This window comes from Lissotriton vulgaris, chromosome 4_1 (genome assembly GCF_964263255.1).
Source record: "Lissotriton vulgaris chromosome 4_1, aLisVul1.2, whole genome shotgun sequence".
NCBI lineage: Eukaryota > Metazoa > Chordata > Amphibia > Caudata > Salamandridae > Lissotriton > Lissotriton vulgaris.
Window position 1 is genome coordinate 1,203,427,071 of NC_141691.1, and position 13,876 is coordinate 1,203,440,946.

Below are 13,876 nucleotides of genomic sequence, written 5' to 3' on the forward strand. Positions count from 1 at the left end.
GAAGGGTACTTTCATCTCAGAGGTAACAGAGAACATCCTACTGACGGCTCCTTTTCTTTCCCTCTCTATAAACCTCCGGGGTGAAGACCAACCTGAAGAGGAGCGGAACCCATTACCAACTGCGGGATCTTCCAGTGCACCCAACCTTACTACGGAAGAAACAGAAAGAGACTCCCCTGTTGTGTCCCTCCTGATGTTACTTCTGACAATTAACAAAGATCTTTTGGAAAATACATACAGCCTCCTTGCCTGTATATCAAGCCTGCCCTCCCACAAGTGCAGAAAGAGGCAAGAGGGGTCCAGAAAGAAGCAAGAGAGGTGCAGAAAGAAGCAAGAAAGGTATAGAAAGAAGCAAGAAAAGTGAAAAAAGAGGAAACAGAAATGCAGCAAGAGAAGTACAGAAGGAAGCAACAGAAATACAGAAAGAGGTGAGAGAAGTGCAGAAAGAAGCAACAGAGGTGCAGAAAGAGGGGAGTGCGGTGGAGAAAGAAGAAACAGATGTGCAGAAGGAGGCAAGAGAACTGCAGAAAGAAGCAAGGGAGTTATAGAAACAGGCAAGAGAGGTGCAGAACAATGGAAAGGGTATGCAGATTGAGGCAAGAAACTTGCAGAAAGAGACAAGAGATGTGCAGAAACAGGGAAGCAGTGCAGAAAAAGGGTACAGGGGAACAGAAAGAAGCAAGAGAGGTATAGAAAGAAGCACGAGAAGTGCAGAAAGAAGTAACGGGGTGCGGAAAGAAGCAAGATAGGTGCAGAAAGACGCAAGAGAGATGCATAAAGAAGCAAGAGGTGTGTAGAAAGAATCAAGATAGGTATAGAAATGTATTTATTTATTGCATTTATAAAGTGCATCTGTCACCTAAAAGGCATCCTGGCGCAGGCAGCAAGAGACAAGATAGGTGCAGAAAAATGCAAGAGACTTGCGGAAAGATGCAAGAGACGTGCAGAAAGAGGCACGAGATGTGAAGAAAGAGGCAGGAGGGGTGCAGAAAGAGGCAAGAGGGGTGCAGAAAGAAGCAAGGAAGGTACAGAAAGAAGCAGGAGAAGTTCAGCAAGAAGCAACAAGGGTGCATAAAGAGGCAAAAGGGTGCATAAAGAGGCAAGAGGGGTGCAGAAAGAACCAAAAGAAGTGCTGAAAGAAGCAAGAGAAGTGCAGAAAGAAGTAACAGAGGTGCAGAAAGAGGCTACAGATGTACAGAGACACAAGAGGTGGAGAAAGAGGGAAGACAAGTGCAAGAAGATGCAACAAAAGTGCAGAAAGAAGCAAGAGAGGTACAGAAAGAAGCATGAGAAGTACAGAAAGAAGCAGCAGAGGTGCAAAAAGGGGCAAGAGAAGTGCAGAAAGAGATGAGTGGTGCAGACAGAGGCAAGAGAAGTGCAGAAAGATGCAGGAGAAGTGGAAAAGTAGCAACAGGGTGCACAAAGATACAAGAGGGGTACAGAAAGAGGCAATAGATGTGCACAAACAGGCAAAAGAGGTAATGAAGGCGGAAACAGGGGGCAGACAGAGGCAAGCGAGGTCCAGAAAGATGGAAGTCAGTTGCAGAAACAGGCAAGTGGTTCAGAAAAAGGGAACAGGGTGCAGAAAGAAGAAAAAGAGGTACAGAAATAGCAAAGGAAGTCCAGAAAGAAAGAACGGAAATGCAAAAAGAGGCAAAAGAAGTGCAGAAAGAGGAAAGAGGGGTAGAGACAGAAGGAGGCAAGAGAATTGCAGAAGAAGGCAAGAGAGTTGCAGAAAAAGGCAAGAGATGCAAAATAATTAAACAGGGGTGCAGAAAGAAGCAACAGAAGTGCATAAGGGGGGAAGGAAACTGGGGAAAGAGGCAAGAGAGTGCAGAAACAGGCTAAAGAGGTACAGAAGGAGGAAACATGGTTGCAGACAGAGACAAGAGGCAAGAGAGGTATAGAAAGAGGGAAGAGGGAAGCAGAAAGAGGCAGGACAGGTACAGACAGAAGCAAAAGAGAAGTGTGGCTCAATGGTTAGAGCGGCAGACCCGGATGCAGAGGTCTAGCCTGGGACCAGGGTTCAATTCCCGGCCTCGGCGGGTCTTGGGCTCAAAATTCCACAGACCTGATAATTCTTGCCTCTGTGCCTATTCCAATCATAGAGTCCCACTCTGCAACTCTGGGCAATAGCTTGCTTAATCTCCACAACGGCCCCCACAACGCTAAGGAGGCCTGGCCCCCACCCTGGGGGTGCCAAGGAGTGGACACCTCACAGGGAAAGCCAGGACGGGTTCCACAGCGGTATTCGTACAAGCGCCTTGAGACCCTTGCGGGTGAGTAGTGCGCTATACAAGTATCAATTTACAAAAGAGGTGCAGAAAGAAGCAAGAGCAGTGCAGAAAGAAGTACAGAGGTGCAGAAACAGGCAAGAGAAGTGCAAGAAAAGGAACAGAAATGTGTCAAGAAGCAAAAGAAGTACAGAAAGAAGCAAAAGAAGTACAGAAAGAAGTAAAAGAAATGCTGAAAGAGGCGTGAGAAGTGCAGAAAGAAGCAACAGAGGTGCAGAAATCGGCAAGAGAAGGTCAGAAAGAAGGAACAGAAATGCAGATAGAGGCAAGAGAAGTGCAGAAATAAGCAACAAAATGCAGAAAGAGTCAAGAGAGATACAGAAAGAAGCAAGATAAGTGTAGAAAGAAGTAAGATAAGTGCAGAAAGAAGCAACAGAGGTGCAGAAAAGGGGAACAGGGGAGCAGAAAGAGGCAAGAGAGGAGCAGAAAGAGGGAAAGGGGGCATACAAAGCCAAGAGGGGTGTATAAAGAGGCAAGAGATGAGCAGAAAGAAGCAACAGAAGTGCAGAAAGAGGCAAGAGGGGTGCAGAAAGAGGCACGAGAGGTACAGAAAGAGGCAGGAGGATTGCAGAAAGAAGCAAGAGAGTTACAGAAATAAGCAATAAAAGTGCGGAAAGAAGCAACAGGGGTGCACAAAGGGGCAAGAGGGGTGGGGAAAGAAGCAACAGAGGTGCAGGAGGCAGCAAGAGAACTGCAGAAAGAGAGAAGAGACAGAGAGAGGGAAGAGAGGTGCAGAAATAGGCAACAGAGGGAAGAGGGGTACGGAAAGAGGGGTGCAGAAAGAAGCAAGAGAGGTGCCGAAAGAAGCAAAAGAAGTGCAGAAAGAAGCAACCGAGTGCAGAAAGAAGCTACAGAGGTGCAGAAAGAGGCAAATGGGGTGCAGAAAGTAGCAAGAGAGGTACAGAAAGAAGCAAGGGAAGCGCAGAAAGAAGCAAGCAAAGTGCAGAGAGAGGCAAGAGAAGTGCAGAGAGAGGCAAGTGAAGTGTGAAAAGAGGGTGAAGAATGAGGCATGAGAAATGCTGAAAGAGGCAAAAGAAGTGTAGAATAAAGCAAGAGAGGTGCAGAAAGAAGCAAAAGAAGTGCAGAAAGAAGCAACCGAGTGCAGAAAGAAGCTACAGATGTGCAGTAAGAGGCAAATGGGGTGCAGAAAGAAGCAAGAGAAGTACAGAAAGAAGCAAGGGAAGTGCAGAAAGAAGCAAGTAAAGTGGAGAAAGAGGCAAGAGAAGTGCAGAGGGAGGCAAGAGAGGTGCTGAAAGATGCAAGTGAAGTGTGGAAAGAGGGTGAAGAATGAGGCATGAGAAGTGCAGAAAGAGGTAAGAGAGGTGCAAAAGAAAGAAGGAAGAGAGGTGCAAAAAGAAGCAAGAGAGGTGGGAGGTGAGGAAATTTCAAGAGATGTGCAGAAAGATGCAAGAGAAGTGTAGAAAGAGGCAGGAGAAGTGCATACAAAGAAAGAAAGGTGCAGAAAGAGGCAAAAGAAATGCAGAAAGACGCAAGAGAGGTGCAGAAAGAAGCAAGAGGGGTTTGTAGACCATTATTACCAATTTAACACCCAATGTAACAGGTGACCATTCCAGCTTTGCAAAGGGCCTTCCACCACACTGTAACACTTCTCGCTGCATTTTTGGTAACATTTAAGCCGTTTGAGCAAGAAACAAACTTTTATTTGTTCAAATCTGCAGATTATGCAGCAGCTGATGGATTATGTGGCAAATGCAGAAAATTATAATTATAGGAAAATTGGTGCAGCCTAACAGTCGTCTACTTCCAGTTGCCCTACTCATACCTCTAACTAGGTCCAGAATTGTTCCTCGGTGCTCCTTCTTTTTTTGTCTCATTGTTTATAGTTTAGTTCCATAGAAATGAGGAAGACTAAATCTGAGGTTACCACTCCACAACAAAGTCTACCATACCACATAATTACTCTCCATAACACATAATCCCATTCTACAGAATTCCTATACACTAAATACCACATTTCTATCAACATAATTTCACTGCACAACATACCACATAATTCCACTACACACACACTCCACTCCACCTTAAAAAACATTAGTAAAAAACATTTACATTTACAACTCCAATAGCTCTAACTCTCACAAATGCGAGACTTATTACATTGCAAATGCTTCTTTAACTATTAGTCGCGTGTGTAGAGTGGTGGTAAAAGGGGTCTGAGCCTCCGACCAGTGCTCGGGAATTCCGCTGCGTAGGACTAACAGAAAGTACCAGGAGGGCTTCTTGGCCCCCAAAGTCCCTCAGGAGAAAAGTGGGCTTCATCCCCAACCAGTAGTGTGCCAGGAGGTGCATTTGCAGAGTGGTGGAGAAAGGGGGACATGACTTCAAAGACCTCTTAGCAATCCTACTGTGTGGGACTTACTGGAGGTAACAGGAGAAGTGGCTGCCCCAAAGGGACAACCTTGGGGGCCAACTACCCCTCATATTACCTCCAGTAAGTCCCACACAGCAGGTTTGCTAAGTTCTCAAAGCAGTGGCTGACCGCATGCCCTATGGTGATGTTATAGTGGGTGGAAGCAAAATATAATTGCACAACAACAGACCACTGGATAATGACAGCTGGTTGGAAGTCCCTTTAAATAAGTATATGATACATATAGTTGTTTTAAAAATCAAAATATCTTGGCTGAGACCAGTCCTCATGCCTTTTATTTTTTTTAAAGCCCTGGGGAGGTGGCGGTCCCCAGGGATGCGGGGGTGTGAGGCCCCCCACATTTAAAAATAAAGCCCCGGTAGGTAACGGTCCCTGAGGCAGGGTGGGTGTGGGCAGCAGCTCCCCCACACATTTTTTTTTACATAAATAGACCCAGGGAAGTAGCGGTCCCCAGGGCTGCATATTTTGGCATTGCCATCGGTACCTGGCCCAGCCGGAGCAGGCCCCGGGGGTTAGAATGTTTCTACCCTACCCCCTTGTCTTGTTTTCTTTTACCTTTTTTCTTCTGACTCCGTTCGTCCAATTCACACCATGGCTTCCAACACTTCCCGGTTGGAACAGTTTTCAGCCAATCAGAGTCAAGCTCGAGATCGCAAGGGTTTGTGGATCCACTGTGGTCACCAGATATTATTATTTCTAAATATATGAATTTCTCTGAGCTGACTTACACCATTAAACAAAAAGGTTGCTTTCTGAACCAAGAGCTACCCAAATTTGGTGTAATGCTGTTCAGCAATTCGTGCTGTAGCCTTGTCTAAAGTTTCCTATGGAAATAAACATGGAGAAAATGCATTTTGGGATTCCCCCTTTTATCTTGGCCCTTGCTTGGCAAATCACCCAGAAAATTTCAGGACAGGTGCTGACCGGAGCTTCATATTCGTTTTGGAAATTTCACGAAGATTCATCAAACGGCGCCAAAGATATTGGCAAATCAAAAAACACTTTTCCTATGAAAAGTAGGTCCCAACTATAACTACCTACTGGAGACCGCCAGTACTTAATATATACATATATATCCTTATCCTACTGGCGATTGCAATGTAGGTAGTTATATCTAGGACAAAGCATATTTTGTTTTGCTAATAACTTTGACGCCATTTGACGAATCGTCACAAGTGTTTCAAAACTAGTTTGACCCTCACTTCAGCTACTGTCTTTAAAGTTTCAGGGTGATTCATCAAGTGGGAGCTGAGAAAAAGGGGATCTCTCAAAACATGTTTTCCCCATGCAATTTCCCATAATGATTTTTAACATGACTACAGCCTGAACCACTGGATGGATTTATAGCAGATTTGGCAAAAATCGAGCACTTCGTCCAGAAAGAGTCCTTTCTGTAAACTCGTGCAAATCAGTTTGCTAGTTTCGGAGTTAAAAAAGAAAACACATTGATAAATATCTAGGGACGAGGAGGATCTGCAGAGCCAACAGATCTCAGCCTAAGGTCTGATTGGCTGCTAACACTTCGAATAGGAAGTGTTGGCAGCCATCTTTGGCTTCATTCCTGCAAACAAAACTAAAAAAGGGCAGGGTAGGAAAACCCTGACCCCCCTAGGCTTAGTGGTTGGGTCGCACAGAGACCCCGCAAGGTGCCCACATTTTTTGTTTGTTAATTTTGTCACAGATTTGCAGAGTATTTGTGAATCAAGCAAAAATATATTTTTTTAAAAGCGCATTCTCCCATGATTGTTTTTTAATTGCCCCCGGGTGGGCCAGATCAGGGAGAATTTTGTTGATACATTTAGGGGGAATGGGGGCTGTGCTTTTGGCCCCGGAGACCAACACCCCCTGGGGACAGCTGATATTTTGAAGAGGAGAGGGACTGTGCAGCCTTCCATACCCGGCCGACTTTCGTCCCTGGAACTGCGACCCCCTAGGGTCTGGGCAAGACAATGAAGGGGAGTGGGGGATGCGCCCCTACCTCCTGGGCTGATGTCGGCCCAGGGGACCACTGTCCCGACTTGCTCCCTGCGTTCTTGTGTCCACCACCAGGGGGCTGAACTGTGGTACTCTCCAGTGTTTTAAGATGCTTCCAGACCCTCCCCTTCATGTACATTCTGACTTCAAGCCATTTGGACACTATTTGGGAATTGACAGCAATTCCCAATCCATGCCGGGTTTTGTGGAAGACATCCTGCTCATGTCTGAAACTCCATTATCTAGAATACCCTGCTCACTGCTTTGTCTCAACCCCTGCAGGCAAAGGATGGGTGGAGGAATTCAGCTCACCTGTGGCTGGCTGCTGCTAGCCTGCTCACACCTGATGCATGTCATTACTGTGAGCTCTTTTAAGCCCCAGCTCCCTTCAGTCCAGGGAAAGTCATTGTAGCTGTGTACCGGTGAGACCGACCCTTGTTTCCAGTGTTTCCTGAGCTTTTGATATCCTTGTTTCCAGTGATTCCTGAGCTTTAGTTATTCCTTGTTCATGAACTGAAGCAGACTTCCTAGTTCCTGAACTAGCACGCCTGCAGTGCTACCTTGATTTTTGAGCCTCATCATTCCTTGTTCCTGACCTGCTGCTGTTTTCTTTGTTCCTGAATTAGCACTGCCTGCAGTGCTACGCTGACTCCTGAGCCTATGTATTCCTTGTTCCTGAGCTGCAGCAGTTTCCCTTGCTCCTTAATTAGCAATGCCTAAGGTGCTGCCTTGACTCCTGAGCTTTATCTCAATTCTAGTTCCTGCTCCTGAGCCTTAGCATTCCTTGTTCTTGAGCTGCAGCAGCACTGCTTACGGTGCTGCCTTGACTCTTGAGATTTTGCTCAATTCTAGTTCCTGCTCCTGGAGGCGGGGAGCCGGTGGGGCCGCGGGGGCATTGGGGCTCCCCTGTGGCCCCTAACTAAATTGAAGTGGGCTCTGAGTGGGCTCCCACACTTCAGTGGACAGTTTTAGGGGGATAGGATCCAAAGGGACAATATTGACCTCCACTATCACTCCATGCACTGTTAATTGCCCAACATATTTATTCATGGATGACATCTTCCATGAAATAATATTACTGAAACCTCTGCAGTAAAATTATTGATGAGAAAATTGTGCATGTCGGGGGAGAGATATATGGTTGCTCTAGGGCACGAGTTATAGTTTCTTGATAACTCTAACTATAAATGCTGAATTTCTATGGTTTTGTGTGTAAATTCTTAATCTAACTAGGATATCCCAGTAACCTCGGTTAATTTAATGAATATATATGTATATATAATCTCACTGCAGTAAAATCAAAATCTCTTGCTAATGCTGTAAGTAGCTCTCCTATTTGCAACCCTAGCCTACTAAATTAGGCGCTGTTGCTGCTTTGAATTGATGTATGTATGCCTACATTCAAGACGTTTTTTCCAGAACTATTTAAATGATGTTTGGAGAATAATGGCTAAATTTCCAAAATATATTTAAAGCTGATATTTTAGTGATAAATCATGAGGCATTGTGGATACATATTACCAGGGACATTGCAGGTAAGGCTGTGATTTATTACCCACAAAAAGGCTTTTTACATTATAGCTTGCAAACGTTCCATGTTAACTGAGGTGATCATTCCTAATAAATTTGCAAACGGTGCCCACTAATGTAATGTTGCCTGATGTTGTCACTATTACAGCACTAATTATATTAGTGTCTCAGGGTGGTGTTCATTTATCATGAGATTCCAACAGTGCATGATTGCCATCCAAGAATGGATGACAAACAATTATTTAATGTTAAATGCAGAAAAGACGGAAATCATGCTGTTTGGCATGGCAAACAAAATCTGGACAGATGAATGGTGGCCTCCATCTCTAGGCTTTTGCCCAACCCCAAAAAACTCAGTCAGAAATATGGGAGTGATCATTGATGATAAACTGTCCCTGTCCCCACACATAAATAAGGTTGTCCACTCCAGTATAGGGCTAATGAGAAGCCTTAGGAAGATCTTCAAGTGGCTCCCACTAGCCTCCCGTAAACCTCTTATTCAGGGTCTCATAATCATCCGCCTTGATTATGGTAAAGCGCTATTGGCTGATGCAAATGATAGCGCTCTAACTAAACTCCAGACTCTACAAAATTCAGCTGCAAGGCTGATACTTGATCTTCCACCTCGCACCCCCTCAGCTCCATGCCTGAAGGCTCTTCACTGGCTCCCAATAAGTAAGCGAATCTCATTCAAAATATGTTGTTTGGTGCATAAATCCATCAATGGTCTCGGACCTAAATACCTGCAGAGAAAGCTCCAAAGCTACTGCCCAGGGAGAACCTTGCGCTCATCTAACAAACACTATTTAAAGGTTCCTAAGGTTAGGACAGTCAGAAATGGGGACAGAAGCTTTTCCAAAATAGGCCCCTCCACCTGGAATGCCCTTCCTTTATCTCTTAGAACAGACCCAAACCACAAAACTTTTCGTAAAAACCTTACAACTTGGCTTTTTACCTGAAATTAAATCCCATGCCAGTCCTCTATAGCCCAGTCCTTCGCTAGCGCTCTGAGACCGAACGGTGAGTTATGCGCTATACAAAAAAAAATACGTACATACATAAGTATCTCTTGTTACAGAAAAGGTTGGAGACCTCTTAATTGTATGGGCCTAGGTTACATGGTGATGAGAGAGCGCAAAACTGTGTTAGAAATTGTAGGGGTGCACCATATTCACGAGTAATCAGCACCAGCATATATAGAGGATTATAATCATGTTTAAATGTGACACAGAGCTATGAACCCATGTGCTAGAATTTACATAGCTGTAACGTAAAGTGCTTTGAAAATACTAATGTCATGTTAACTTAGAAATGTGTTTGTAGTGTAATACTAATTCAGTTAAAGGATGCTCGAACAGGCATTGATGTATTTGACTGCATTTTTAGAAATTCATTATTGTATTCATGTAACGACATAGAAGTGTTTAGTTAGAGAATGTATTCTTTTTGCTATAATGATGTAGGCCTAATGAACGAAAATGTTTGCCGATGTTAGGGGGTGATATCCTGAAACGTGCAGAGGCCCAGGTGGGGAGAGAGGATTGTGTAGGCCGAACTAGGAATGTTTCTTTTAACATTAAATCATGGAAATGTCCTCTCTAGAGGGTTGCTTTAGAAAGTTAATTGCAAGTAGCATGGAACTGTGAATCGATTTATGTGCGTTCCTTTGCAGGTGCAAGGTTAACTAAAGATAGTAGAGAAGGGCCCATTGTGTATGAGCGTTAGGATGGTAGTCCCAGACATGGAGGAGTGGCTGCGGAATTTAGGGAAGCAACTTCAAGAGGAGAAGACTCTGGGACCCAAGGCCGTTTTTCAACGAACAAGGATGAAGAAATGGAGTTACTTTGAAAATTAATACTTTTGAGAGGGGCGTACCTTAGGGCGTGTCGTCCATATTGTGGGGTTTGTATTAGGGACAGCACCCCGGTAGGAGAGCAGAGCAGATGCGCATGAGGGCGAAGAAAGATGCTGGGTAGGCAGAGAGCTTTGCTATGCGAGATGGGTTCATAGGCTAAGTCCGAACTAAGTGAGTGAGCTTCTTTGGAAGTCACCACGGCTGACACCTTTATTAGGAGGGAACTCTGTTATGTAGGGATGTCACTTAGATTAGTGTAGGGACAGATTAATCTGGATGTATTTCTTTTTTCTTCGATGCCTTCCAAGACCCAGATTATAGCAATTCTTGCTAGTCTAGTGGTTTTGGAAATTATACTTGTATTGTTTCTTAGTCGATTGAGGCTTTTCCGTAGGATCATGTTTGTATTAGTGCCTGTTCATCTTCTGAATCTCTCACTGAGGTGTTTATATACACAACTGCTTTTGGCTTTATAATAAATCTTTAAACTTGACTTTTTGTCAGTGGTTCTTTGGGGAAAACAATGGGGATAGTTCAAACTGATTTTACGATGTTGAGATAGATTGCCTTCTACACTCTATGACAGGTAAAAAGGTCCAGTCGACCTGTGGCGGGATTCTAGAAAGATTGTTCTGATTCTAGAGTGAAAATCCCACCTTTCCAGTTGGTAGCAGAGGATGGTTTATCTTCTAGAGTGAGGGTAATCTAGAGTAGGTTAAGATTTCCCCAAGGCCCATAGAAATCTGAAGATGTGCGTCTGCAGAACTGCGGACGGAGGATGGCGTTCCACGGAAAATGACGGAGAGTGACGGTGCGGCAGAAAGCAGCAGGTCGTAAGAGTGTGAGTATAAAAACGATCATGCGAGTTAGATTGCGGTGTGCATTGGGTTGTTGAATTGTATTGTCTAGCGGAGTTGAATGCCTGTAGTGTGAAAGGAGATCAGGTTGTGAGCGCGCGCAACCGGTGAAAATCTTAAGCTCAAGGAGAGTTTAAGTGGTTCGGGTGTATCAAACACCTACAGTAATTGTCGACCAGTGAAAGGGGGTCATGAGGTACCATTGACCGCCCGCAGGACCGAGATAGGGGGAACGAGTGCGTGAATGCGTGGGTAACGGACGCTGGTCGGCAGTTGCCGTGTGTATGTAACCTATCAGAGAAGCTATTGTCTGGTCGTTAAACGGACGGACATTTGCAAAGTCGGTGACAATTACAGTTAGACTGTGGCCGTACAGTCAAAGGAAGTGGTTGCTTGGTCGGAAGTAATCATTTCAAGTTTATGATTGGGACACATGCATGACCGAGAGACGAGTGAAGAAAGGAGGGGAACTGCTGCAAAACGGAGGCGAGTGACGTCAGAGAGAGCCGCGCTGGGATAGGACGGCTAGTGTGGAGCCGCGCTGAGATTGGGCGGTTAGCAAGAAGCGAGTAACGTCAGGGAAGAGCCACGCTGGGATAGGGCGGTTAGAGTGAAGCCGCGCTGGGATTGGTGGATTGTCATTGTGAAGTAAACGAGCGTAGTAAACAAGGAATCGTTGTGGGTTTCATCATGAAATGTTTAAAAGGATTGGAAGTTGCTTTTCGGGAGAAAAGAGGCTAGCACCTCGGGTGGGGAAGAGGCTCCACCCGAGGATACGCCAGCTCATTACATGGCTACGAATGTTGGATTACATACTACATTGCAGCTTGAGAACTGGTGTAAGATGACTTTTCCTAGGTACGGGACATTCAGGCTAGAAGTGTTGTACTAGCTAAAAGCGACTATGTCTTCTTTGCGACCTTTGCCTAGACCAACACAGTTTGAAGCATTAAATGCATGGATCAGGGCAGCCCACGAAAAGAACAGGGATAGGAGACAGTAAATAGAGAAGAGATCAGTTAGAGCGGCACAGGACGCGAGGTGGGATGCACTGGCCAAGAGGTGGAGAGTGCAGACCATAGAGGGGGACAGACTGTACCCATTGTTGGTCAATGCAGGAGAAACGCAGAAAAAGAGTATAGAGGATGATGATAGTGAAACAGAAGACAGTCTGATAGAGAGGCTGTTGTCGGAGAGACCACCTCCATATAATCCAGAAGTAGAAGGGAGGTCACCACCACCAACAGGAAGAGAGACGTCAGTAGTGGACGGTGGAGTCCTAAGAGAGAGCGACTTGGGCCCAGTAGGGGACAGGTCTGGCTCGGTAGAAGGTGAGGGGGTACCTCAACGGACCCCAGAAGCGAGAGTAGTGGGAAGATTCACTGTACAGCAGGTACACTGTGAAGAGGGAGTCAGTTCCCAGAAGCTAGCAGATGCTCTTACGGTACCTGTCACCATAGGTCCCATAGTGTCAGTGTACAACCCAGAACAGACACAAAACGAGAGTCTGCCACAGACAGATAGAGAAAAGAATGTCAGCGAAGATAGAAGTAATGTGGCGGACGAGTGGAACCACTGGTCCAGACCTGTAGAAAGGAGCACCCCTTTGGCAGCATCGGCAGATTCCTCTAGGGAATAGGGGGGTTTAAGAGGACCGATGGATCTGAGAGGACCACGGCCCCGGTCGATCAGAGAATTGAGGCCAGATTTGAGAACATGGGAGACGGTCGCGGATATCCAGAGCGACAGGTCAAGAGACGATTGTAGACATTGGGGTCAGGAGAATAGGGAGGTATCCCATTGCAGGTCTATTGGAAACAGGCAGGAAGGGGACCGTGGGAGTGAGGAAAATAGGGGTACGTTCACCCATGAGACTGCAGAGAGAAGACAAGACTGGGACTGCGAACGATGGGAGCAAGGAAGTGTTCTGAACATCCGGACACAACTGTGTCTTGTGCAGGAATGCACTGTTCGACTTTGCCCAAGTGCAATTGTTTACTTCAGTTCTTTCTTTTCATATGCATTTCAACTCTATTCAACATTTAAAAGGTAATGTAAACATTACATCAATTGTATCTTCACCATCAATATTTATCACAAGCACATAAATGGAATGACATGAGTAAGATAACAAAGAAGCCTTTGTACCAATTCATAATTCATTTACTGATGATTTTTCAAAAGTGTATCATTTTAGCATATCTGCATGCATATTCACAATTTGAATTCATTGTAAATACTGTTCATTTTCTCATTATTAACACATATACATTGTATATTGCGACGACTCCCAATGCATTTCGATGCCTCAGCATCTTCGTCAGGGGACACGCTCTATCAAAAAAACAAATTTTTTCATGAGATCAGACCATACTCTAAATACATCTCTTTCATTTTCATCTCCACATTTTTTTTAACTTATACTCCACGTGATAAACAAACATATCTCAAGTGTGATCATGCAATTATACTTAAAAATGTCCAGGCTAACCAGTATAGCAATTGGTGATCCTGTGCTACTATTTCGTGGTGAAACCCTATACATGCCATTAAGATTGGTATTGTGCTTCCAACTTGTGTATACACAGACTGCTACCGAAAATGATAAAAAACTACAGAAAAGAAAACGATAAACATACCCTCCAGGCGGGTGTACTGATGCTCGGTGAAATTCGTCTCCGTCACAATAGTGTCTAAAAACCAACCAGATCATTGTCTATGTAGTTAGAAATGCGAGGCTCTGCCAACGTTATTGCAAAAAATGGATGCGCCTAACGCGTCCGTCACTTACTTAGTCTCTTTATCCACACGACCCGAATCGTCTTGTGTTTTAGAGCTCGCCCTGTAAAACAAAAGCCGGAAGTGTTCCCCATAACACCCCCGAGGAGGACAGACGAGTGAGTCAAGAATGGAAAGGGAAAGACTCGAGTGAAACCTCTAGTCAAGGGACATTGAGGGCAGCAATAAAGGCAAG

At 45.0% G+C, this 13,876-nt stretch overlaps 1 protein-coding gene across 1 annotated transcript in view; it reads right to left on the reverse strand.

Annotated features, from left to right (window-relative positions):
• LOC147723041 (molybdenum cofactor sulfurase-like) overlaps positions 1-13,876 on the reverse strand; it is a 1,924,377-nt gene that overhangs the window by 714,582 nt on the left and 1,195,919 nt on the right. The window lies entirely within an intron of this gene.